Source organism: Chroicocephalus ridibundus, chromosome 15 (genome assembly GCF_963924245.1).
Source record: "Chroicocephalus ridibundus chromosome 15, bChrRid1.1, whole genome shotgun sequence".
NCBI lineage: Eukaryota > Metazoa > Chordata > Aves > Charadriiformes > Laridae > Chroicocephalus > Chroicocephalus ridibundus.
Window position 1 is genome coordinate 3,726,286 of NC_086298.1, and position 26,717 is coordinate 3,753,002.

The following is a 26,717-nucleotide window of genomic DNA, read 5'->3' on the forward strand; positions in this document are numbered from 1 at the left end:
TTCAGTTCCCTCTCCGTCACCGGTACAGTAGCAGAAATTGCTTTAGATGTTTGTGTTCGGATCCAGGGACGGTACATTTGTCCTCAAGAGCAACAGGTCAGAAGGACATTCCACCCTTCTTCTGCTTACAGTGCTGCTGCTTTGCTCTTGACTCTGCACAAGCGAGAGCCACGTCTTGGTGTGTGCAGTGCAAATGCCAACCACAAATCTGTCTTTGAGAACTGTAAGACAACTTTTATACAAATAGACCTACTTTGGGTCCCTAGGGACACGCCACCCTGCTTCATCTTTGGGGTGCAGAGAAAGGCTTCAATCTCTCATGTCTTTCTGCAGCCTTCAAGTGCTAACTGAACCTCAGTACATTCTTTCCTCCTGCTTCTGCCTGTGTGCAGATGTGCTGGTGTCGGCAAGGTGGCACATCACATAAATCGCCGTCACTGCCTCCTCAGCAGGACCGGAATTTCCCACCCCTTCCAGGAGAGCTCAGCAGTCGTAGAGATTTTCCATCAGCTTCAGGAAGCAAGTGCCGTTATAGCAAAGATGATGATTGTAACAGGCATACAAATGAGTAAAGTCATTTAACCTAGATTGGCATCATCTTAATTACGGCAGTGTGATCAACCTTTTTGACCGTACAAATTGCCTACCAAAAACACAGCAGAAAGCTTGAGGGTACATCGGGCAGAGCTGAGAGAGCTGTGAGGAGACGGAACTCTAAGGGCAATTTGAAGGTGTGAGGTGGCATCAGCCAGTCCCCAGGCAAACCGGTGATTTGAGCATCCCCCTCCTTGCAGGGGATTCACATTAACCAGCAGGCATTACGCTGCAAGGCTCTCAGACCAGCAGGAGTAAAGATGTGTGTGATCTGGTTACAACTCATCCGAGGCCCACAGGGCACCCTGAATTAGGAAGACGTGTGCTACTGCTGTTACTGTATGCTGCATTACATCAGGTTGAGGTTGCTTTTCCTTTTTGAAGTAATCAGGAATTGCATATCCATCTCCTAGTATCAGTATTGCAAATCAGCCTCTGACAGTCATCACAAAATTGTTGCCTGGCTAACAATGCACAGGTAGTTTCTGTTATCACTCATCTTTTAGCAGGGTGTGTGAGGTAAGATGCAGCCCTAGGCAAAAGACTGACAGCTTTTGGGTTTTATCCCAGAAAACAGGCTTCAGTCCCAGGGTACAACACATGCAAATGCAGCAGTGTAACCACCTGGAGCAGTGTTAGCCCTTCATCCCATCCCCATCCCATCCCTTCAGCCCCAGACACTGGAAGTGTCTGCAGTAGCCTTACATCAAGGTGTCCCTTTGCCTTGTCAGACCACCACAACACAAACCCAAAGCTAACTTCACGCCTAGCAAAATCAGGGCCACTCTTGAGACGCTAGACCTGGTGGCACTGCTGTCACTGCTGCTGAAGCTCCATCACAGAGATGACACCAAGGCAATAGAACAACCCTGCAACATTGCACAGATGCCTGCAGCAAAACCATCGCTGCCAGCCAGTATTAGCGTCCCAGGAGAGATGTGTGAGCCGATATTACATCATGGCAGAGCAACCTCACAATTTGCAGGTCTTCCCTCCTCAGATAATTCCCTGAATGTGCCCCACCTGAGTCCCAGTAAGAGATGTGACTGTCTGACTGGGTGCTCGGTGCCTGGTGATGTCTGGCATGTTCAAGGCTGTGTATTGCAGACATTAAACTCAACATAATGGAAGAGTTCTTGGAATTTTCCACTAGCTGCAGAGGAGATTTTACTCTAAATCCTTGTAGTTCCTTTTATGTCTCTCTTCAGAAGACACCCTAAAATTACTAACATCAACCCTGTTAAAAATACTTTGATTCCTAGTGATATTAGCTACTGAATTTTGTGACTTGCAGCTAATGCTCTGTACCTGTAACGAATCCCTTCCCTGTTCTCAGGATAAGAAAGTAATCTCAAAAGCTTTTTGAATAAGCCCATGCTGTGCAGGTTTCAGGCAGAGGCACACAGAAGAGCCCTTGCAGATGTACTCTGTACAAAGCTGCAGACAGAGGCTGTTGTCTGAAATAACACGTAAGTGCTTTTGTAGCAGAAGTCACATATCTATGCTGTCATAATTCTTCCACATTTATCTTTTATCTATGACATTCCCTCCACTGTCTGTGTCCACACAGGTCTCTCCAAAACCCTACTACCAAGAGCAGTCTCTTTTTAATTACATCCATTTTTCTCATGGCACCTCCCTTTACTTTATGTTTCCACACATAGACACGACTCCAGGACAACCAGTGACCCACACAGCCCTGGAGTTTAGGTATGTCTTGGGATACCACGATCAGCCTTGGGGATCCTGTGTTGCCCCCATTTTAGGAGCAGCACAATGGCCTCTCGTGGCCTTTTTCGCGGCTTTTCCTCTTGCGCCTTCTCAAGTCGTCGGCCCGGGAACACACCTGAGATATGAAAGAGGAGCACCCAGCACCCTCCTCAGCCTTTGCAGATACTTTTTTTCCCCACCTTCTTTACTGTTGCCATCCAAAGCTGGCCTTGCCCGCACTGAGCCCTCACCCAAGGAAGGCGGCAGACTCGCTCCGAGCGCCCCCGGCACCCGGGGCACCCTGAGGGCCTCCTCTGCCCCCCGGAGTCACCCCGCCCTGAGCCCGGTCCCCGCCGGCGCCTGCGCTGGGCCGGCCCAGGTGGGTCCATGAGGGTTTAAGGGCGGGCCGGCGGCGGGGGGAGCCCCTGCGTGGGCCTGTCCGTCCCCGGGCGCTCCCCGCGGGACGGGCCGCTGCTGCGGGACACGGCTCCGAGGAAGGCAGCGCGGGAACGTGGCGGTAAGGCTCCCGGGGGGTCGGGGCTGTTTTCCGGGGCCCCGCCTGCGCCGTGGTGGGGGGCCGGAGGGCCCCGGTGCGGTGTTTGCCAGGCTCCGGGGCCCGGGCTGGGCGAAGGCAGCCGGCTGAGGTCCATGGAGGGGTGTTCAGGCCCACTAGATGGCGGCAGGTCCTTAAATTTGTGTGTTTCGCGTGGAAAGGGCGGAGGATGAGGCTCTCTGGGTGGAAGTTGTGAAGGGAACGCAGCGCATCAATTCCCAGGGGCTCCTCCACCCCCCGGGCTGCTGTCTGCGGGCAGTCCCGGAGGCAATAAAAACACTTGTTTGGGGTTGAAGACCCTCGAATATATGATTCCTTTAATAAATGCTGTAGATCTGCCTCTCTAGCGCACGGCTGAGCGCATTGCAAATCCTTCACTGTGTTCGTACCCGCTGGGCTGCCTCGGGGGCTGGTTGGGCCTGTGGCCTCCCTGAGGTGGCAGAGATGAAAGCCCTCTAAATGGGCTTAAATGTGTGTAAAATGGGGGTGTTCAAGGCCAGGTTGGATGGGGCTTTGAGCAGCCTGGCCTAGTGGGAGAAAGGGATAGTGTTACAGGTCGCTTCCAACCCAAACCATTCCATAATTCTGAACATTGCACCTACTTAAAAAGGCCGGGGCCCTGTTGAGAGTCGCAGCCGCCCTGGGTTTGCAGCTCACGTGCCAAAATGCTTCAGCAGCTCTGGCTGCTGTTGCTGAGACTTTTGCTATGTTAAAAATCAGTCTTTTAGATATCATCAATACCCAAAGCTAGAATGTGTGAGTAGATCTGGGGACAGATTCCTGATCTGTGACTGTGTAATTAACTCCCACCTGTTTAGGCCAAGGAATAGCAAGTACATCCTAACCCTACACAGGCTGGATAATTCCTGTTTCTTGCCTTTTCTCATGCAGATCCAACCTAAACCATTCTATGATTTAGGACTAAGAGCCCTTCCGTGGGTTGGGTTGCCTGATGAGCTCTTAGCAGCTAATGGGACCAAGAGAAATAGGGCTGTAGGATGCACGATTTCCTTTAAAGCAAGCTGAGAGTAGTAAAGGGAAATGGAGTTTTGCAGCTGTCTCTGGCCATGGTAGAATTCTGTGCTGTGTAACAGGCTGCTTTGAGGTTATTCTTTGTCCTGATTATGCTGGGAATATATTTTGTATATACAAAATTTACCAGACTTGTCTCCTGTCCTTCCCTGGAGTGGCACCTCGTTGTGAACCGTGTCCTGATACTGCTTTAAGCAAATGTATCTTTACCAGGGACTTGGTATGTAGCTTCACCTAGCTGATGACTGGCCACGGTTTTAACAAAAATTCATGTGAAATTAATGGCAAAGCAGAAAAAACCCCTCTTCCATTGTTCTATACTTTTCCAATTGACCCTCAATATGTACTTTATGCTGTGCAAACCCTGGATGTGTTCACGCTCAAATCAGTCCTGTCTAAAAACCTTTACTCCCTGCAGATGCAGCAGAATTGCCATGTTACTCTATTTATAGACAGGGGATAAATGACTTGATGAAGGTCAGGTGAGAAACATGTGGCAAAGCTGTGAGGTAAATAAGCTCTTGAATCATGAGCAATGGCAAGGAGAGGGAGGACAGTTACGTTAGCTCAGACAGACATCTTCATTCCCTTTTCACTGGTGCTGCCATTAGATTAGTCCCTCCTTTTTGCACGCTCACCTGTAGCTCAGTGTGCAGTGCACACACTCCTCTCCTTTCCCAGGCTATGGAGAGCATCCCTTTCCTACTGCACCTGTGATGCATTTCTAAGTGATTGCCTGCTCTGCTTCTTTACTTAGGTGCAATGCTGGGAACAGAGCAGCCCCAAAGTCTCACATCTTTCATCTGTGGTTGGTTACAGATTTGCTGGGAAACTTTCACAGACTGGGCAGTTTTCCCAATGCCTGCTGTTTCAGACTCACTTCTGTAGCTTTGTAGCAGAGTGCATAGTCACCTGGGCACCTCTAGGAGTTGTACTGGGTGACAAGTACTGTGGTTCTTGCTATTGTCATTGCTAAAAAGTGCGATGTGCTTCATTGCAGGTCTGTTATCCAGAAACTGTGCCTTTTGCTGTAACGCTTCCCTACTGTTGAAGGCGGCAGGCTGTTTCCAGTGGTCCACGTACAAGACACAACCTGTAAGTGACTTAAAGATGTGCAATCTTACCCTCTGGCTAGCTACACAAGAAGCAAATGGATCTCTTCTATGATGCTTATCTCACTGCTGAAGTGCTCACCCAACCGTGATGGTGGGCCTTGTTCATCCGGATTCTGCTTTTTGTGGTATGGTCCTGCAAAACTGGGGACAGCTATTCCCTGGAGTTAATTTGGGTCCAGTCTCTTTCCCCTCTATGCTTCAGTGCAGTTTGGGCTGTGAATTTTAAGCTTTTTTCTGGGATGCTGTTTTCTCCCTGCTTTCTTAATATCATATGCAGAAGTGCTGATGTCCTCTGGATGCATTTACCTAGAGCCAGCTCTTTTCTGGAAGGCAAAAGAGAGCTTGTTAAAAGTTACCTCCATGCTTATTTAATGGTCTCACTTGGGGTGGAAATGCTCCCTTCTCCCCAATGCAGTTCTGTTACTGCAATGTGTCACTGTGTACCCAAATCTGTACTTCATGTCAGTGCTAAAATGGTAACTGTGCTTGATACAGACATAAAAGGGATGAATATTGGTAGCTTACATGAATATTGGTAGCTTACATGTAGCTCTTGATTCCCCTTGTGTGTCTGTTCTGTGAAACGTTTGGAGGGCTGAGCGAAGGAAGGGAATAGGATAGTGAATTTGAGGCCTTTATTTCTATTTGCTGAAGTCAAATGACTGGAATTAAATGTGACCTGTCTGAAAGCCAACCTTGTTTCCAAAAAGTGCATGGGGAGCTGAGATCAGAAGACACATTACAAACATTGCAGTAGCATAACTTGAGGCAAGTGCAATCATTTACTTGACTAATGAATCCCCTGGGCTGCTAGCAAGAGAGCAAATCTCTCATTCATCTTCTTAATTTAATAAGCAGAGGGGTTGGCCTTAAGGGTAAATGAAATGCGTAGTGATCCCATGAATGTTTCAGCAAATTGATGTACAATAAGATAAGGGAGATCCAGCAAATGGCTTACTTTATTCTGAGAGGCTGTCAATGGGGTTTAAGGGAAAGGGAGAGAAGCTGGAGTTGATAGCTCTGCGTAGCTCTCTCCACTGCATTTCTTTCCCAATATCCAATTTGTACAGGCTGGAGCGGAGGATTTTTGTTAGGATATCATCCAGTGAGCTTAGAACAAAAGTAACGCCTGTTGGGCTTGGTGCTGCACGTAAGACAGCCATCAGAGAGATCAGTGAGCTTGCTGAGCTACGCAGCATGGGAAAGGCTGCGCAGGGAATGCAGTCTGTCTGCAGCAAGTAACCCGCTGCTGCTTTCCATGCCTGTATGTACATACTGGGAGTTGATGCTCCTTGGAAAGGTTCGTGGAGGAGCTGGAGGATGCCTGTACTTGTGGGAGCTAATGAGGCTCATTCCTGTCTTTCATGCTCTTAATTACTTTAGAGAAGAAATCAATGGTGTGAAACAATGAAATGCTTTAATGGCTAGAACAGTGATTGTTAGTTCTGCCATCACAGCAATTACCCTGCGATCACCTGAGTAAATGTTATGGATTAGGGAAACTGAGGCAGAGATGAAGTCATCATATCGCTATAGATAACGAACTTTTTACTATAAAAATAAAAACGGGGTAAGGAAGCTTCTGACACATGCAATAAATTTAGTAGGTTTTTTTAAAGAAAAAACAACCCCAACAGCAAATAAAAACCGCAGAAGGGAATACTTTTAAAACTTCAATTAAACCATGAACATATAATGTGACTTTTGGGAGGCTGGCTAAAGTATAAAGAAGTTGAAAATGGGAGTGCTTGTTCTTGGCTATTGTTTGAGAGAGGATTTTGGGATTAGTTGGTCCATTGCTATTGAATGTAGTTCATTGCTTATGATCTTCCAAGGCCCTTTACAATGAACACGAAATATAGAGCAGAAAACTGAGCTTAATTATCAAAAAATTAGTGGCTTTTGGCATGTCATGCATTTCAGGGTCCTTGAAATCAAATGGGATGGTCAGATTTTCTATTAATGAAGGTAAAATATACAGATATAATAAAGTTTATGTATTGCATTGGAATCTGAAATAATTGCATTTGTGAACTCTGTCTAATTTGATGGGATGGAAGCTACAGAATATGGACTTAAGTTATGAAACTTCATGTATATGCATTAGTTTAGTTCTGTATTAGAGTAAGATTGTTTATAATGGAGTGCTTTTGGATTCTGGCCAGTATTTGCAGGGCTGCTCTTTTGGAGCTTGGTGGCTTTAAGAATAATGTGTAGCAAATTGCTCCTTTTAATTGAGGTAAATAGTTGTCATGTGCTAAACGAGGCGTTGGCATAATGTGAGCAGTATGGTTCTATTTTAGGGTTCAAGTTGCAGTTCTGAACACATTCAAGGATTGAAGACCTTGACAATCTCAATATTGCAGTATTTATGCCAGCACAAAGCAAAATTCCTCAGAAACACCAAACTGGTGACTGGATTCGTTGTAAAGGCACACAGGTTCTTTTCACTTGGAAGCCAAGCCAAGAGCCAGCTCTCGTGTCCTGTCGTGCCCTGGGCAGTCAGCAGCATCATTGCTAAATGCAGTGGAGTTTGCACAGTGCCTGCAACTTTGCAGCCTGTTTGGTGGTTGCTGGAGATGCCATGTGCAAGATGCGCCTGTATCAGCTTTGGGGCGTGGTTGGCTTAATGATGTAAAAAAGAAAACTTGACTGAATTGGACTGCGAATGTTTTCTGTCCTTTGCAGTATTGTAGCCGTATGAGATGCATGTTGTAGGAAGCATTTATATCCACGTGAGAGAAAACCATAACTGGGTGTTTGGGTTTCAATGAGCTGGGGCGGGGGGAAGCTTCCAAAGGGGAATATCCTCATTTCCACTGCAGCTAAATAAGATGCTGTCAAGTCTGCTTAGGAACTAAAAGTTTTAGGCAGATATGTTATGGTCAGCTTCAGTGGTCAGAGCCGCTGCTCGTTCATGGAGCAGACTGTACAACTGTTCTGAGGGATGAAACAACCCATCTGGGCACGCGGTGTTACTCCCTTAGGTGCTCCTTCACCTGCAAGGGGACTATGGACTGGTCAGCAAAGGCCAGATCCATCCCCAAATCAGACTTAAGACATATGAGCACTATTGGCATAGGAAGAGGAAAGTGTCCTGGTTCTGCAGTTGGGATGCAGAGGGTGGGGGGATACATGCCTCCGTTGGCTAGGACTCCCCATGATTTGGAGCACTCCTAAGGCCTTGTAAATTAGCTAATAGCTCGTTGCTATTCCAGTTTAGCTGCTGCATCTTCATCCCTTCTTGAGACAGGACTAGTTTTATCAAAGGAACAACTTAGAGTGAATGAAGGGATATGCTGTGGCTGAGCTTGAGGGATACTTCATTCCTGCTGGAAGAGGGTAGGTTGTGTAGGTCTGCTCTTGCTCCTGGTTGTAAAGTCTACCCCTCTCCTTCCTTGCAGAGCTCATCAGATGCATTGAGCTGATGCAGTTTGCTGAACTAACAAAATTATCCCTCTTGGGGTAACCCAGTAGACATATTGGGTGCAAGTCACTGGATAAGGGACTTAACTCATTGACCGCCACCTTGGCTTGCTTCGTGGTGAGTGTTTCAAAGCTGCTTGCTGATGTTATTTCAGCCAGCCTAACTCTTTGATGCTTTAGCCTGTTTTCACTTGAGAGTGATTTTTGTGCTGGTCTGTTAGAATAATGAATTTTTTTGGCTATAGTGCTAGCTGTCACTTTCTTCCTAAGAGTCTGGGCAACACTTAGCTGTGTTAGATGGTGAGAACGAATAGTGGAAACATTAAGCTGATTCAGCCCTGTGTTCACCTCCACGTGCCAGTGCCTATATAACGTTACGGTTTTCGTATGAACCTGATGAACACTGGTGTGAGTGAGGCCATCAGTCTTGGCCGAGACATCAGATTTTCAGTCCCCAGTTTGGTGTGCATGGCTCACTCCAACCTGGGAATTTGTTATCAAACTGGTGTCAGGCTTACAAGAAATAAACCCTTCCTGCTGACAGATGATGAGCAAACCTGTTGCACAGCCAGCCACTGGACGCCAAGTGTCCCATCTCCTGAGCACCTCTCATGCTGTGCTGCCTCTTTGCATAGTTGGGAAGCATCTGGATTAGTGCGCTGTGCTGTCGTGTGTGAGTGACTCCAGAGAAGCTTGCCTTGAAGTGGAAGAGCTGAATGACAGGGATATACAAGTGCTGTAACACCAGCCAGGGCCTGAGCTTGCATATTCCTGTGTCTCTGAGGGTGGCCAGTGCCAGATGCATATGAGAGGTGCCAGAAACTCCTTAGTGTGCTTTTTTAAAATGTCAAACTCTTCTATTTGCTCTACAGAGCGATGAGATCTTTCATGTCTTCACCTGAGCCTCCATATTAAAAATGGTAGTTCTGTACCTCGTTCCAGAGCTTGCTGGGTTTCACTTGGCCAGAAGTCCAAACCTCTCCTGTACTCCTGCCCCGGGAGGTTTAGTCTTAATGCATTTATCTGTGTGTACAAGGAGAAGGGAACATTTCTGTTTTTACAGATGGCGTGGATTCAGGAAATCCAGTCAGCTGGTGTGGATCTGGAAACCATTCTGCCCTTATTAACACCCTCCGATGATATAAACAGAGAATCCCCAAAGCAAGGAGCAGTCTAAATAAAACTTCAGGCCAAACCAGAACATCTAAGGTGTGCCAGATCTTGCCTCAGGGAAAGAGGGAGGATGGGAAGTGCCAGGAAAGGGAAGATCTTAATTTCTAAGAGAAGAGGTCCATGATTAAGGAAAGTCTGTACTCTTCCCAGAAGGGAGAGTGGAGAGCTGAGGAAGGGATATCCTAGGGAAAGGGCTTTTCTCTGCCACTGCCTTGTTTCTTCTCTTGGAAATGACTGGTGAGGTCGAAGCCAGGGATTGTCTTAAGGCAGAGGTTGGAGGCCAGAATGCCTTTCTAGATCTGAGCCTGTATTTGCTGTCTGCCTCAGTTTCCTGTCTGTAGTACAGGAAGAACAACTAAAAATATCCAGCTACGGAGCAGTATCTGTGCCTGTGGTGGGAGCACTGAAGTCTTGCTGTATGGCATGTCCTTTTAGTTTCAGAAGGGAGATCTGGTGGCTGCAGGTATGTTATGCCAGGGCCTGGGGATGTGCCACTTGCCACCGGGGAGGGTGCTACAGCTCAGGATACATTTCTGCTGTGCGTCCCCACCCTGCCTTGCGTTTGTAGTGGGGAGGGGACTGTGGAGCAAAGTGATGTTTAATGAATGTTTAAGAGGCTGTTCCGCTGTCCTGCCAAATGGACTGGGAGAGTTCTTCCAGGGTTGGCATCTCCAACTGAGAGATGGCAAAGGGGCTAGAAAAAGCTGTGTGATGCAACTTTGAGAGCTGAAATAAAAAAAGGGAGTTTCCTCCTTCTTCTCTTCTACGGCCTTATCTCTTTCTGCTTTCCTTTTATCTCTCTTCCCTTTTTGTTTGTGTCTGTTCTTTCCCTGTAACTCCTAGTGTAAGTAAGAAAGAATTTAATATGCTGAGACAGGAGAGAAGTTGTTCCATGCGTTGCAGATGCACAACATGACTTCATTAACTCCCCATGACATTCAAAATAGCTGGAGATAAAGACAAACTAAATCTGGGAAGACAAATATAAATACTGTTCCCCCTCCCTTCCTCTCGCCCCTGCACAGTGTACCCCCCTAGGGCATGCATTCAATTACTGAAGATGAATGGAGCAGAGCAGCGCAGCGTTCGGGATGCTTTGAATAGCGCTGCCCGCTTTTGCCATCAGGTGGCCCCACACTTCACTAAATCTGCCTCCTGCCCGGGGTCCAGCCTGGGAGATGCTCCGTGGGGTCTGCGATCCCTCCTTTCCCCGGTGGGCTGATAGCTTGCAGGCAGTCAGGGAAGGCTGGCAAGGCCCTGAACAGGCATTGCTGCATTCCCCACATCTGTGCTGCCCCTTTTTGATCCCCTAAGGTGTATGGAAGGGAAGACCTTGGTGTTCAAGGCACTAGATGGGGAGCGAGGAGTCAGGCTTGCTCTCCACCCTGCTGTATAGGTGTGAGCAAGTGATGTAACTTCTCTCCTGGGTGTGTGGGGTGTGGACACGGGTTGGTGGCAGTGGCGACCAGGAGCGCTTGCTGGGAGAGGCTGTGTGTGCAGTTGCTTCTGTTCTCCGGCAAATCTAGATGGCATTATAGAGACCTTGAGGTTCTGGTTAGCTTATGTATTGCTGAGTGTAGGTTGGAGTAGTTGTTCTGTGTGCCCGTGTCCACCCTGGCTTGTCTTTCCAGCACAGAGAGGGTTTGGGTCTCAAAGCTGTGCTGTTGTGTGAGGAGAGTTGATGTGCTAAGGCAGTACAGGTGCAGAGGGTCTCATTGTGGAACCCATTTGATACAGGATCCTATCCTGTAAAATGACTGTTATCGTATTATGGGTCCTATTCACCAGTGGCTAATGTGTTTGTATAGGGCTTCATAACTCCCGGACATCTGGACTAAAACAAGTATTTTTTGGGGGGAGAAGTCTCTCTGGCTTGGGGTTTGCAGCTGGGTACCCAGAACACTCGGCTTGCTCTGACTCAGAGGCACTCAAAGAGCTGCTCTTTCATGTGTCCTTTCCTGTACTCCACCAGACTCAAACTCCGTTCAAGCTTTACTTGCGTAGAAGTCTCTCTGTGATCTCTCAGAGCTTTTCTGTTGCTGCAGTGCTGCAAGAGTTAGGGTGAGCTCAGATTACTGCGAGCTGGGGTGAGCAACTTCCCAAGGAAGGACTTGCCATCTTTTTCCATTATAGGCTTTTCAGTTCCCTACCTCTCTGTGCACAGCAGATGATTATCTCGCAAAAGCATTCTGGGTTTTTTTCCTGTGTAGTTCAAATTATCCTTTCCTAAGTGCATTACCTTGCATTTGTCAGCGCTGAACTTCATCTGACTTCGTGCTGCCCATCCACCTAGCTTTGTTAAATGTAATTGAAATTGAGTTTGGGCAGGGGGGAGGCCTGGGGTTGATGTAGCAGAAAAGCAGAGGCCTGTGCTTCCAGGACTAAAGAAATACTGTGAGCTATTGCAGTTGTTGAGTCCTGTTAAATGCAGTTGTGTTCATGTTACAGTGAATTAAGTGAACATCAGAAACGAAAAGGCAGGGCAGAACCTCATCTCTGCTACACCAGGCTTAAAACTAGAATAACCGAATAGTCTTCCTTGTGTGGATTCATGTTTCATGCTCCTTTGTTTGAGGTCAGAATCTGTCCCTCGGAAATTGTCTAGAAATGACAACTTCTTTCTTTCTCTAGTAGAAGCAGGCTGAGAGAGCGAAATGGGGATTGTTCCTTCGTGTCAGAGGACACAACCCCTGAGGGTTCACTACAGCCCAAGCAGGAATCTGGACACAGTTTTCTCATTAAGAACAGTATCTGCTTCCAAGGACTTAAGCAAGTTCATCTACACGAATGAGCTGGTGAATAGTCTTACAATTTGCTCTGATTGTTTCATTGTTTAAATTAACTCCAAGTAATTGGCTAATCATAAGTTAAGCTTTTAATAGGAATAGTGGGGGTAAAGCCACAAACTACTGTTAAAATGAAGCTGCTTCTTTTGAATAGAATTATACAGTCCAGTAGACTACAATAGCGGGGGGCTGTATTCAGCAACCCAGGCAATACCTTTCCATCCCTTGCTATTAAAAGACTTTTGTGGTGTAAGGTGGCATGCTGTTGAGAAGGACCCAGGTCTCCATTTGGAGAAGTGAACTCAACACTTACCTGCAGCTTGCATACAAGTCAGATGAGATGATGTGGATGTGGGTTTTTTTTTTTCTTTGCAAGGGGCTATCAGAAATAGATGAAGAGTTCAAATTCTCCCTACTGCAGTCAGCAGAGGAAGGTATTTCAAAGGGTGCCCCTCTGTTCCCATGCTTGTCCTTATAGGAACAGCAGCCATAAATCACCTGCTCAAATGCTGTAATCAACTTGGTGCTGGAACTTGGATAGTGGGATGTTCAACCCTCTTTAAAGTCCTTTAGTCTGGGATTTTTAAGCCTTGCAGCCCTGCTAGGCGGAAGGGGTTGTGTCATCATACTGTATTTACAGAGCAGACACCTGAAATGGGGAGAGGTTCTGGTTTGATCAGCTATCCAGCACCAACAGAGATGAAACGGAGGGGAGACTGTGGGTGATGTGGGTTGTAAGTGCTCTGCTTGTTTTGCAGCAGTGACCAGCCAAGTTCTGCTGGAGATCTCCCTGCTGTTCCCTGTACTGCCTCACCTTTCCCTTTGTCGGTGCTTTGTGGTTCTGTTCCTCTCTCTCCTCCCTGTGTTCCTTTTAATGGTTTATTAGTGCCTTAGTGGGGTTTTTCCCTCCTTCAGTTCCTGTGTCTCACACAATGAACAGCTCCAGCATCCCTGTACATGACTAGCAGCTTCAGGTAACGTTTAGTGGCAATTAAATGAGATTCTCCTCCCCCACCCTGCCCCTTTGTTGAATGAATCTAAAAAGGCTTTTATGGGGGGGAAAATGCAGGGGGGAAATTAAAAGGTTCATAAAAGTGAATTTCAAGAAAAGCCTAATGAAGGAAATGAACCTCCTGAGAGATCAAAGCTGAACCTGCTGTGCCAGTGCAGAGAGTTTAGGCTTTCTCTTATGTTTCCACTGGCATGAAAGCACATGCACAAATATTTCTTCCAACAGCTTTAACTCTTAAAGTCCTGTGGGGTTGGCATTAATGGCCTATTTCTGTTTTGCCTAGTGCTAGGGCTCAACTGTTTCATTAGAAATTTGCTTATGTAAAGCCTCCTTTCACTTATGGAGAGTATTGGGCATCCCCATGACCCATCAGGCCCAACAGTATGGGGATGCCACCTTCTTCTCTAAGAACTGGGTCAGCTCTGTGCTTTGCTTTGTGGCATTGCTCCTGCCTCTTACTACAATGGCACTACGAGGAAAAATCATGGGATCATTTAGGTTGAAAAAGACCTAAATGCTGTCCCAAGTAGGAGATCTGAAGGCAGTAGCCCTCCATTCCCCTGGTTGCCAGCTCTGCCTCATGAGGGAGATGGTATTTGCAGGGGGAAATGGCTAATCACCTGGTCATGGTAAGTTATGGAAATGTTACGAAGTCTTAAAATTCCATTTTCCTTAAATTAAAAAAATAGGGGGCTCTCAATAGGCTCCAAGGGGGATGGAAATGTTGACTGAATTGCATGTAGGGGAAGTTCCATTAATCATGGAAAGCAAACTGAAGGCTCTTAATTTTAACCAATTTTTGTAGGCCAGACTCCCCATACCCGTAATTTTTCCATTACACATGTAATCTCCTTTCTGAAAAAGGCTAGGTTTGTTTAGCATCAATTTTTTTGGGTTGTTGTGGATTAAAGACTGGATGGTTCAAATTTGTCAGGGGCTGGCTCTGGTCTCCTCTCCTCATCTCGTCACTTGTCGCCCTTGCACAGGTCCCAAGGCTCTTACTTTTAAAGTGTTTCCATGTGTTTGAGAATAGAATAAAAATGGGGCTGCACAGAGTGCCTTATGCACTCGCAGCTTCCCAGAGTGCTAATGAGGAACATATTGGCAGTAAGTGGCTGAGTAGAGCAGTATAGCAGGAACAACAACTTGCACGCAGCCTTATTTATTGCAGGCCTGTTTCTCGGAGAGAGGGAATGTCAACCTGGATTTGGACTTTCACCTAATCTTCTCTGAAAGTACCCAGAGATATTAAGTGGCCACCTACTCGGCAGCTGGACTTCAGTTTAAAAGCTGATCCAAAAGCCTGCTTCTACGAAAGCAAATTACTCGCAGGCGCAGTGGTGGCTGCAGGTCATGGCCATAAGCCTCAGGCTCAGTATAAAACCTTTGGACCTGATGCTTTTGTGTGTAAGCTGGGGTGATTTTTGCCATGGTTGGAGTACTGCTGGTGTAGGATGGGTGGCAAGCACAGGAGGAATCCTGTCCCTTTCCTCTCCTGGGAGGTGATACTCAAGCTGCTGTAAGAGAGCTAGCCAGAGTGCAGTCTTCCCAGAACCTAGCATAGGAGGAAACTGGGCTTTCTTGGGCCTGCCTGTCAGGAAACAACCCTTCTGGCTTCCACAGCAGCCTGTTTGAACAAGGAGGTGGAGAAGAAAAAGGAACCAAAGTCCAAATTCAGTGATGTGCACCCAGACTGAGGGAACTTCACGGGCATGTACATGCCTGTGATTGGCACCTGATTTTTCATATCGGCCTGTTGCCTTTTAATAGGAATAATGCTGCCTGAATGGACAAAAGGGAGGATTTATTCATGGACCAGCACATGTGTCACATTGCTCAGTCTCCTTCATCTCTTTGCCCTTTTTGAATACACAGTGTTCATAACCTGGTCTGCTGCCGGTGCTCCACTGTAGTGCCCAGTTCTCTAGTAATTCTCTGTGCTTAATTCAGAAAGCAATGAAAAGTATTGCTGCCTGCTATTACGTCTCTATTCATGGGAAAAGCTGGAGATGTCTGATAGACCATCTCCTCTCTGCTACTGGGGCCCTTCCAGGAATGTGCAGCAGGATTGAATTTGGAGCAGTGAACATTGTTACACTTTAAAAAGCTAGTCATTGAATTATTTTTATAATTAGTTGCCTGTTGAGATTCATGATTATCCTTGTGCATTCTAATGACTTGATTAAAATATCTTTGAACCATCCTTTCTCTGCTTTTTTCCATTTACCCAGATCCAATCAGACAAACCCATGATGGAGAGCACTTTGGCTTTTACAGCATTTACCAGGTAGCAATTAGTTGACAGTAACAGCAACTTGAAACCAGTATATAGTTTTAAATGGGTCCTCTTCAAGGTGAACAGAAGAAATTTTTAAAAAGAGTTAACTTCTTTATTAACAGGCTGATCCAGCTGCTTCAATAGTGCAACATTGACATTGCTCTGATTTACCCTGGCTGAGAACTTCACCCTCTGCATTAAATTACACAAATTACTATGAATATTGCAAACTACAGTCAGTCCCTTCCTGCCAAGGGATGAGCTCATGATTCCTCGCCTGTCTTGCGAGGGTTACGATGACCTAACCAGGACCAAAGATTCTAGTTCTCCCAGCTCCTTTTGACTGCTGTTTGTAGCAGGAATGGTGACTTCTCTGAAAAACCACTGCTTTATCAGCAGCAATGTGGGAATGACAATCCCTTTGTTCTTCCTGGAGGTGGAGGAATCTCTTACCAGTGTGTGTGTGAGTGGGATGGGGTCTAAAGGCAAATCTATCAGTGTCTGGTCACGTTATCTGGCTGGTAGGTTATTTCTGATTATGTGCTTAGTCTGTTTCTCGGTATTGCAAACAACATCGCTTCCCCTGGGGATCGTAGTTCCCATTCTAACTGGGTATGAGCTTTGTCCCTGCACAAACTTGCTTATTTGCCTCTCAGACTTTTTACGGCTTATGCAGGGAACGAGGGAGACAAAGCAAAGCCATCATCTCACTTATGCTGAAAAATCTTATAGTGAAGGAGGAAGCTGTCTCAGATTGAAGCAGATGCTATGTGGGAACAATTACCTGAGAGAAACTCTGGGAGGGAGTGGAAGAGATAATGAAACACCTAGGGATTTGGGAGTCAGCTTTCCAAGGAGCAAAGGGGTTAGCAGTTTAGAGTTGGAGCTTGCAGCTGTGGTGAGAATCAGCTTCCCTTTCTCTCCGCTCCTCCTTTTTTCCCCTCTTTCCTCCCCCTGGCTCAGGGGATGGAGGAGAAGGTGACCTTTGGAGCATGAGTCACATTGCCAGCAAAGAACGCCGGCTGCAATGGTGCTGTGCTCGAAATGCAACTTGCTGAGCTCAGCTGCTGCCTGTGGCCCTGGCCAAGGCAAACAGCCGGCGTGGGGGCTGCAGAGGGGATATCGCTGGGTCCTGACCCAGCTGCTTGTCAGCGGAGGAGCTCACTCCCTGCTAGATGGGGCGTCACTGTCGCCAGATCCAAAGCAGCGTGAGCTCTACATGGATGTGAACTTAATGCCCTACAACTCCAGGAGAACAAGAGCAGGATGGGTGCCCAGAAATCATCCAGCCGTGGATTCCCCAGAGCCTGGGGCTTAGCTATTTCCCCTCCCCTTTCTCTTCTCGCGCAGGCCAGCACTCCTATTCCATCAGCTCATCTGAAAGGGCCAGCTTTGTTTTCAGTTTACCTACATGGCTTCCAGTACTGTTGATAGGGGATTTAGCATATGTGTTAATAGCAGGCTGAGCTGGGAGGACCAGGGGATGAATAACACTTGCTGGGTTTCTGTACCTGTTTTGCCAAAAGCCCACTGTTAGTTAAGGCTGTTTCTATTCAGTCCAATAACAAACACAGAGTTTGGCCAAGTCGTCATTCCTGCCGAATAGCTGGCACTGTTCACAATGAATTGCTGTGTAGAGTTAGGCAACATCAGTAGCTCAATGAAGCAAGCAGCAACCTTTGCCCTTGCAATGCACCTGAAAGTAAAAGTAGGGCCAATTTTTGGCAGCTGAAGGCCCCCAAGAGATCCACTCATATCTCAGAGACTTTGTCCCAGTTTGGTTTTAGACTCATTATCCCCCATCCATCTGTGTCTCAGTTCCTTTCTTTGAGTCTGAGGGTAGAAATGCTGATTGCTGGGGCGCTAGCTGCTTCAGCCTCCCTCCATGTTGCCTTTCTGTTGACTTCAGAGCCTGGTTTGAGGCTTTGCTGCTAATTTTGAAAGGCCTTCATGGTGCTGGCTGTGGATAATGCTTTTTCCTTCTGAGGCGCAGATCTCTTCAGCTGCTAAGAGAAAGTTGGAGTGTTAAAGATGGCGGGTTTGCAAGAGATGGCCTATGGCCCAGAGGTTAGATGGATTGAGAGACAAAGAAAAGCATACCAGGAAATTACTGAAACCACTGGTTTTCAACGTGTGGTTTGTGACCACTTCTAAGGAGTTCCTAAGAGATTTGTAGAGGAACCTGTCATCAGTATGCAGTTATCTGCCTTCTGGGGGAGAAACCTGTGTTTCAAGAACTTGACTAACAATAATACAAAAAACCACTTCAACAATCTAGGTCTGTAATACTGTTTTTTTATGTAAATCTTGTCAAAACTGTCAAGTCTTCAATGCGGAGATCTTTGTCTTGTGTACTGTCAAACCATGTTAAGTGAGATGTGTTTGGTTTGCTACTGACCTACGTGGGGTTTTTTTAACCCATACTGAGGTGTTGAAGAGGCTGCGCTGTTTCTAAGCCAACGTGCAATTTGGCCCAATTCATGCGTGGCTTCTGTTCTCCCGTTTTTAAATGTAAGTGAAGACTGCAAAAGGTACCTTGGGTGCATGCGGGAGGAGGTTTGAACTACTGCTTTAAGGTACAGGAGATTACACTTTCATTTTTCTCACTCTTGATTAACTGGGCTATCACAGGCAATCACCTTGGCTCCGGGTAAGATGTGTCCAGTTAGCAGTTTCTGCAGTAAGTACTGACTGCATCAGCACAGACTTGAAACATCGCTTTGTTCATTATTTGTTATTGTTTCACCTGCCTTGAAATGGTAATTGCGAGCGCTTTGATTCATGGATTAGAATGCAATTTAGTTTCAATTGTTGCAGGCCTGTTCTACCCAGCCCTCAGCCAGGCTGCGGAAACCTCTCCATCCGCACTCCGCAAACCCGGCCAGATCCCCCTGCTTCTGCTGCAGCAGCGTGCGTTCATGGGGAAAAGATGCAGGGAAGGTTATCCCTGTTAAAACAAGGCATTTATGGTGATCTCGTCCCCAGTTGTTTTGTTTTTGTTTTGTTTTTTTTTTATTTTATTTTTTAACTTTGCTATTTAGTATATTTTTCTTTAGACTTCATCCTCAGGAAAGAATGGGCCAGCACTGGCTTAGGGAAAGCTGTGGCACTGTGCCGACAGCAGCAGCTGAGGATCCTGCTTTCTATTTAGTCTATCGATTTAGGGACTTGCGGTGTTTGTGCATTTTCTGTACCTGAAATATTTTTCATGCTGTAACAGAACCAGCTTTAACCCAGACTAAAATTTGCAGTTAGGACAGTGAAATGTTTAGAAATGTTTTGTTTTCACGGTGCTCAGGAGCCGCAAATTAGTGTTACCGCTGGCGTTACCAGCAGGAGACAGACAGTGCTGGGGATTGTGTATGTATGTGATTGCCAGAGAAGAACTTTTGTATTTAGCTGTTGAACAAGCTTGTGTGTGATACTCTGAAAACAAGCCTTGGTGTTAATCAGAGAGGAACAATTCCAGAGCTGAACACAATAGCAACCAGCCTGGAAGGGACCTCGAGAAAACATGTAATTCAGCCTGCTGCTTCAAGGCAGGATCTGTTCTACCTAGGTTATTCCTGACATACCTGCCTAATCTGCTTTTAATTTGCAGTAAGGGAGTGCTTTAACAGCCTGACTGAGGAGATTTTTGTCTTCCTAATATTTCACCTTAATCTCCCATGGTTCAAATTAGCGTTGTTATTCCTTGTCCTATCAACCAGGAGCAGAGAGGAAAAAATCGTTTTTGTTCCCTCTTGTCTAGTTGAAGACCAAGGGGAACTTGTTGATCTTTCCTAGGCAGGACACTCCCTGATCCTTCAGCCAGTGAACTCTCAGGCGGTGTTTTCTAGACATTTTATTCTTACTCATTTCCTCTGAACTTGCTCCAGTTCTGTGCTTTGCTTAAAACACAGCACTAAACACTGGATCTGGTACCCCCATCTGAGGCCTGAACCAATGCAGGAGAAGAAATATTCACGTTTTACAGGCATCCTCTTTGTGTTTATAGGTGTTTAACTTCTTTCTCTCCTAGGAAAAAGGTGTAGTTCAGCTCTGTCTGGCCAAGCAGACTTGTTGGATGCTGTATCTACGAAGTGATTCTACAAAGTTTCTGATATCATTTGAGTTCAACAAAAATCTGAGGTCATATATGCAAAATAGAGATCCGGGGAATCCACAAAATCTTGGAAGTCAGCAATATTCAGTCCTGCACAGAAAATTAGTTTGTCACTTGGACACTTGTAGCAGCCCTCAACGCATTGCTGCTATGATGCTGTACGTTTTGCCATAGTCTGCTGCAGGAGAGCTGATTTGAAGGTCAAGTGCTGCAGAGCAATTAGTTTCAAGGCAGCCAAGCCAAAGTAATTCTGACACCTCAGCACAAGAGGGTGCAATAGGTTTGTAATAAAACCTAGACACGAGGTGGGTTTGTCCCTTCTGCTGCAATGGTGCCAGTGGAGAAGTTTTTCTTTGCTGCGACTTGTCTGACAAACCTAGCATCCTGTTAATTGGTGGAGTTCGAGCTGTGTGAGTTTGCCTCATTATTTTCAAGTCCTTTTCACTCTGAGTATTTCCATAATTATGGTAATTAAACTTGGTGGGGTTTTAATTATTATTTTTTTTTAAATAATCAGAACTGTAGTTGAATTATGAGAGTGCCAAAATGAGCCTGGCAAATCATAATTTTAGTTTGCTGCATTATAAATCAAAAGCAGACTTGATTTCCCAGCTTGCTGGATGTTTTGTTAACCAGATCACTCCAGCTCTCCTGAGGCCTCCTATGCCAAGAGCTGTCCCTGAACGAACAATCAGGCTTTATAAATAGCAGCCTTAACAAGAGCGTCACTGCCAGATGCTGCTGAAATAACTTAGGGACTCGTGCACAAAGGAAACTCCCTCATCTGGGGGCAGCTGGGCTCCCATCCATTATCTAGGACATCCCCCTGCTTGTGAAATTTCAGAGAAGCTGTTAGGATGCCTACAGATGGGGTCACAGGCACATTCCCATGTTTCTCAGATGCTGGGCTTGCCAGCAGCTCCTCCTGATGTGCTTTGTGTTTACTACAGGAGTTCAAGATCTGGGTTTGATCTATTGCTTCCACTCATGTCTTGTATAGAAACAGCAGTAACTCCTCTCTGCCTAATTAGCTCTAAGCAGTGTGTAGCTATGGTTTCCCTTAGCACGGCACTGACTGAGCTGCCTTCCAAGGATCCCTGAATGTTTAGCAACAATTGCAAGGGGTGGTCCAGGCTCCTGCCTCCCCTGAAGAACCAAGTTCTTTTCTCAAAAACCTTTCTTCTGCCTATTGCCAGTTCTCTTGGCTGGTTACACCAGCCTTTCTAAGCAATTAAGGTGGGCCGGGGACAACATATTCCAGTTTTTAGGTAAACAATGATTTTTAAAGTGTGGGATATGTGTGCAAGTCTCCAATAAGATATTATTTAAGACGTACTATGTCCTGAGATCTGTATCAGAATATAGTCAGAAATTACAATCTTGGCCTTTCGGACATTTTGATAAGGCCATAAGGACTCACTGGTACTTGAACTCCCTAGGATTTCATAAGGAGGCAGATAGCTTTTGAACTGACTGTAAAAGACTTGCTGGAGGTGATGGAGACAAGAAGCCATGTAAACCCCGATTGCCTTTGTCCCCATAGTGTGCTGTATTCTGAACACAGCCTGTCCTTGGCTGCTGATGTTCACAGACCAGCATGGTTGACGTTGCAAAAGTGTGGTCTGCTCAAAAGTGTGCTTTGGCAGGAAAAGAGGACAGGGAAGAATGACAGATGAACTCTGTAGGGTTGGGCGAGTCATTTGAGGTCAGTGTCAGTTTTATCTCAGAACTGAAGCATGGTTAAATAGTTTTCTGGATAAGTGCTTCTGCTTTACTCGAGATATGAGTCTCTGTAGTTTCCCACATGTGACGATGGTCACCCCTTGCATGAGGAAGTACTTTGGGTGCAATGGCAGTGGACTGCGTGTAAGTGCTACGGATGGAAAGTCATTTGCTTCCATATTGCTGTGGAAGCAAATGGCTTCATAGCACAAGAGTGTTCTTCCTGAAATACTTTCTGCCTCCTGTGTTGGGTCTCCCAGAAGCCCTAATGTTCAAGCCAAATGTCTTGCTCTGTCTCACCAAAGCCTTAGAAATACAGGGCTTGGGATGGTAGGAACAACCTAAAGTTACATGCTTCCATCTTTGGGCATCCCTGTGTATTAGGAATGTGTTTGTTCATCCCCGTGCTCTGAAAAATAAGCCCTTCTCTTTCCAGAGACCTGCAAATTTTTTAGTTACTTTGGTAGCTTTTTTCTGGTTAATTTGAATGTATTCCATATTGCGCAAGCTGTATAATTTGCTGTATTTCCTGACTATGCCTCTGCTAACTTTAGTTTTCAGATTTCTAGGCAGGGGAAAAATGGAATCATGGGGGAAGTCATCTCTAAAAAGGGAAGATAACGCTCTTTCACATCTGGAGCAGTGTTTCTCAGTGAAGTCAAACAGTTTGAGGCTACCTGACTCCCAGCATGTGGCTTGCTAGGTTTCAAACATTAGAGGCACAGTATATCCCAAGTAACTGCTGATCATGTACCACAGGGTATGTAAACACATCACCCCATGGGTGGAAATATTTGGCTAAGGAACACGTATTTGCAATCCTCAAATATGTGCAATAAGTGCACCCTGTGCTAAGTAGCAGCTTCTGTACATCTTTGTCTAGAGGAAGTTATCAAAAGGCTGAGGAAAATAAATCTCATTTCAGGCTTTCATCTGCAATGAGATTTATAAATATATATGGATAACATATTTGAAAACAGTCTAAAGACTTATGCGTACCAGTCGGGTTCTGTGATCATTTCTGGGAAGATGCTGTCGACAGAAATGCATACATGCTTGCTTACTCATAACCACCGCGCTCTGTGGACTGTTCTGCTGCTCGGACAAACAAGAGCAGGAATGACCAGCTGGGTCACCACAGAGCTCTGAGAGTATCTTGAATTAACAATCAAAACATTCTCTGCCTTAACTTTGCCTGTGTGCATCATTGATGTCTCCTGAACAGGCGATGCTTGCTATGAGAGCTGGATCTGTTCTGAAATGGTGGTATTGAGCTAGGTCCTTGGGACGGGATTTTCTGTCGTTCTGCCTGTTATGAGTCTGTTATACAGGCCAAAAACAGTGATGTGAAACTTCTATCACTATGCTTAAAGTATTTACTTCCAATGAAAATGAATTCACAAAGCAAAGGGCTGGAAGATCAGGTCATGTATAATTTGCATCCTTGTTTCTGGTGTTTTTGCCCATGTGGTTTGCCTGTTGCAATGGCCTACTCTTACGGATCTTGCTGTGAAGTGAAATTCCTGAGTGTAGTGCACAGGGGAGAGGTATTCCACAGGAGGATCCACAGAAACCAGTACAGGGAATTGGGAGCTGCTGGTATTTCCTAGTAGGAATTGCCCTGAGGCGGGGGGTGGAAAAATGAAGAGACTGAACTTGTAGCTGCCACGGTCTGAGTTGTGCATTACTAAATATGCGTGTGTCTCTGGTCAGCAATTCTGCTCTAAGAAAACAGAGTAGAGCAATTCCTTGATTTAGTCAAGAACAAATGACAGCGCAGCCTGCCTCTCCGAACTCTGAAAGCTTTGCTTGTATGAGTTTTACAGGGAATGCACGCATGTGTGGGGGAGAAATGGGGAGAAACGTGTTGGCAGTTCGTCATTTCTTATCATTAAGAATCGTATATTTAATGAATGGCGTCTAACCCTTCTTCTGACTTTGCCTCAGTCTTCATGGTGCTGGGTTTCTTAAGTGATAGGCTTATTAGCTGGAAAGTTGCTAATTGTGCCCCTTAGTTCTCCAGAATTGTTGTCATGGTCCAGGAAATGTAACCTCTTTCAGATTCTCCTTGTGTTCTAGTTTGTCCTTGTCTGCTCTTCCTTCAGGCTTGCGCTCCTCTGTCTTTCTGATTTAGCTGGGATGTTAAGCCTCTCTAGTTTAGTCTGAGCTGGCACTTTTGTGATGGGAAGCAAACACTTGCAGTCACCCATATCTACCGGATCCAGTTTCCATCTGTCTTTTGTGTGGAAGTCCATGATGTTTTTATATCACCACGTCGCGGACTGTAATACAAGATGCCCCTTTACACCTCTCTCAAACAGCTGATGTGGGGCTGTGACCAAATTCAGCTCTGTGAAACCATATGGAGCTCGGCTGTGTTTGCTGCTCATCACACTTCATCAGTGGTACAGAAGGAGAAAGAATGCTCTTTGCATTCAGAGTGGAACAACTAGCTGCAATCCTTTCCCTCCCAATGAAACAAATCTCCTCTTTGAGGCAAACTGCTTACACTAAGCAGAGGGCTTCAGCAAATCCTCTGCTGCACGACCCTGCATACACTCCAACTTATGCGCCCCATGCATGCAGAAGGTCTCCTGGGGCTCTTGCTAGGCAGTGGCTGCATTGCCTGTTTTCCTTCCTTGTGCTGTTCTCAGCCTCACCAGTTCCTGTGACACTTGTTCTTCTGCCACCCACCTTCCTTTTGGGTACAGAATTCATCTCACTGGGAAAAGGAAACACTGGATGACTGAGCTCATCCTGGGTTAGGGCTCCGATTCAGCTGCTTCCTCCAGCCTACCTGTGCCACCTGCAGATGGGACTCTTGGCACTTGCCCCTTATTTTCTGTGTCTTAGGAGCAGAAGGGGATGAGCCGTAGAACAACTTTGTTTACTAATGAATTCTCAAACTCTGCTTTTAAAGGATGAGAGGATGGGGGTAACAAAAGGGTGTTGCCCAGGTGATGCAAGCTTTGATTAGCTTATGGTGGTTATTTCCTGCTTGCTTCAAGCCATCCACCTACTGCTTCTGCTGCCCCTTAACCTAAACCCTAGTCTTTCAAAGCTTGATAAAATCCCTGAAGTTCTACTGCGTACAGCATTCTTTTAGTATACAAAATACTCTTAGCAAATGCTAAAAATATACTGTGAGTACTAAAATTGTACAGCTCTTTCCAGAGAATCTTCCTAATTTCTGTAGATTTAGTACATGTCAAGAAGCGATTTAAAGGTCATCTCATTTCCTTATGTTTATTTAAAACTAAGTGCTGAAGGCTAGCATTTTGGCAAATGCTTGCTATGGGTTGTACACTTCCTACTTGTGTGTTGTTTTGTTTTTTTTATAATGGTGGGTTTCATCTTATGGAAGCAATCAAAATGGAGCTTGATCTGAGAAATAAGGGGTATCACAAATCTTGTCCATATTGGTAAACATAACTCTTGAGAAGGCAAGATGTATTTTGTCGAAGTCTCGAACTAATTGGAAAATAAAATCTATCATTTTTTGTCTCTCTGCCCTTTTTAAGCACACAGATTCTAAAATGTCTTTCTAATGGCTTGAATTACTGTTGTGTGACATCTGGCTGCACAGGTGTGGTAGCAAAATAGTTGATTCCTGATGGAAAAAATGTGCATGGAAGTCATATGAGGGCATTACTGAAGTACAGACTTTTGCCTTGAACTTCCCTTTACCCCCTGCGTTTCTCATGCACAGATGCTCCATCCATCTGAGCAGCTTAGGTGAAAAGGGAGGATCTGCCTTTGTTATTTTGAATAGCAAGAGGAATAATCAGGGAATTTATGAATTTATCACAAACCCTTTGCAAGGGGGCTGGTGCTGTGTAGAAGGGAAAGAGAAAGGCCTCCATTCAACTGAGAAGTTTGCTGCAATGAGCCTGGCAGTGGAACAAGAGGATAGGCAGTGGGCTGGCTGCAATGATCAGGCATTTTTGCATGCAGGAGTTTGGTGTCTTTCAGTGGTAGTAGACCAAATTCCACTTTCATAGTGGATCTGGAGTATAACTCATTTGTCTTAATGGAGATGAATTCCAGACTTACAGTGGTGGTGGAGAGAAGAAGGAAAAGATTATGCACGGAATGGGTGGGTGGTGGAAAAAAAAAGTCTTTTTTTTTTCTTCTCCTACCACAGTTTTCAATGAGAAATCATGTACACAGCAGCTTCTAGTCTGCCAATGCAAATTGAGACAAATTAGAGGGTAGATTAACTAATTATTATAATGTCATGGTAGCAATGCTACAGTTCAGGTTGCAGAAGGCATTCCATTATCAGCTCTATTCTTCACAGTTACCTTTTAATTGGTAACGTACTTGTATATAAATTAAGGCAAGAAAGCCTCTAGCCTTTTGTTTTATAGTCATTAAAGAAATGCTTCAGCGGGTTTTGGACTAGAAGGAAAGAGGGACCCTTTACAATGATCGGAACAGACGGTAATGCCCCACAAGGGGGACATTTGTAAGAATGGAAATTCCTTTTTAGACCTCACAGTGGAATAGGAGTTAGATACACATCTGATAAACAGGCTATTTTAAATCTCTGTTTGGGGATATGGGAAAGTGAAGTGTGCAGCTGGCAAGCTCAATCTCATCATGCTTCACTTCTTAGAAATAGACAATCGCCAAACAAAAGGCCTTATTACAGTTATTCTAGTAATAACTAATATACATACCTGTATGTATATGTATATCTCCCTTCAGAGTACAGCTGCAGGAAGAAGCTGTGCAAAAAGATAGTTTGCATTTGCAGTGTTTTGGAGGTGACTGAAATTCTCCACATATTTAAAAACTTTGATGTGCGCTTTAGGTGTAAACTGAGTTTCAACTCATAATGAAAACTTCTCTGTAAATAAATAATCTACCTTTAATGTTCTATTTGAGAGGTGATATGGCCTCAATGGTAGACAATTTTTTCTTTGAAATGTAGAAAATCCATGTTATAGTTCTGATACTGACCTGTTCATGTGCTAGGTCTTACCTGTGTTCCCCTCCCCTCCCAGGCTCTTATAAATGAAATTATTACGGCAAGTAGAATCTTTGGAATCTTACCTGTCTCATTATGGGGATGCAGCTTATATATATATATGTGTGTGTATATATATAAATGGTCATCTTGGAATCATTAGGTTTTTCTGGAAGGTTGGTTAAATTACTGCAGTGTGAGGAAAACCTGGGTAGAATCTGAAATTTCCCTTCCAATGG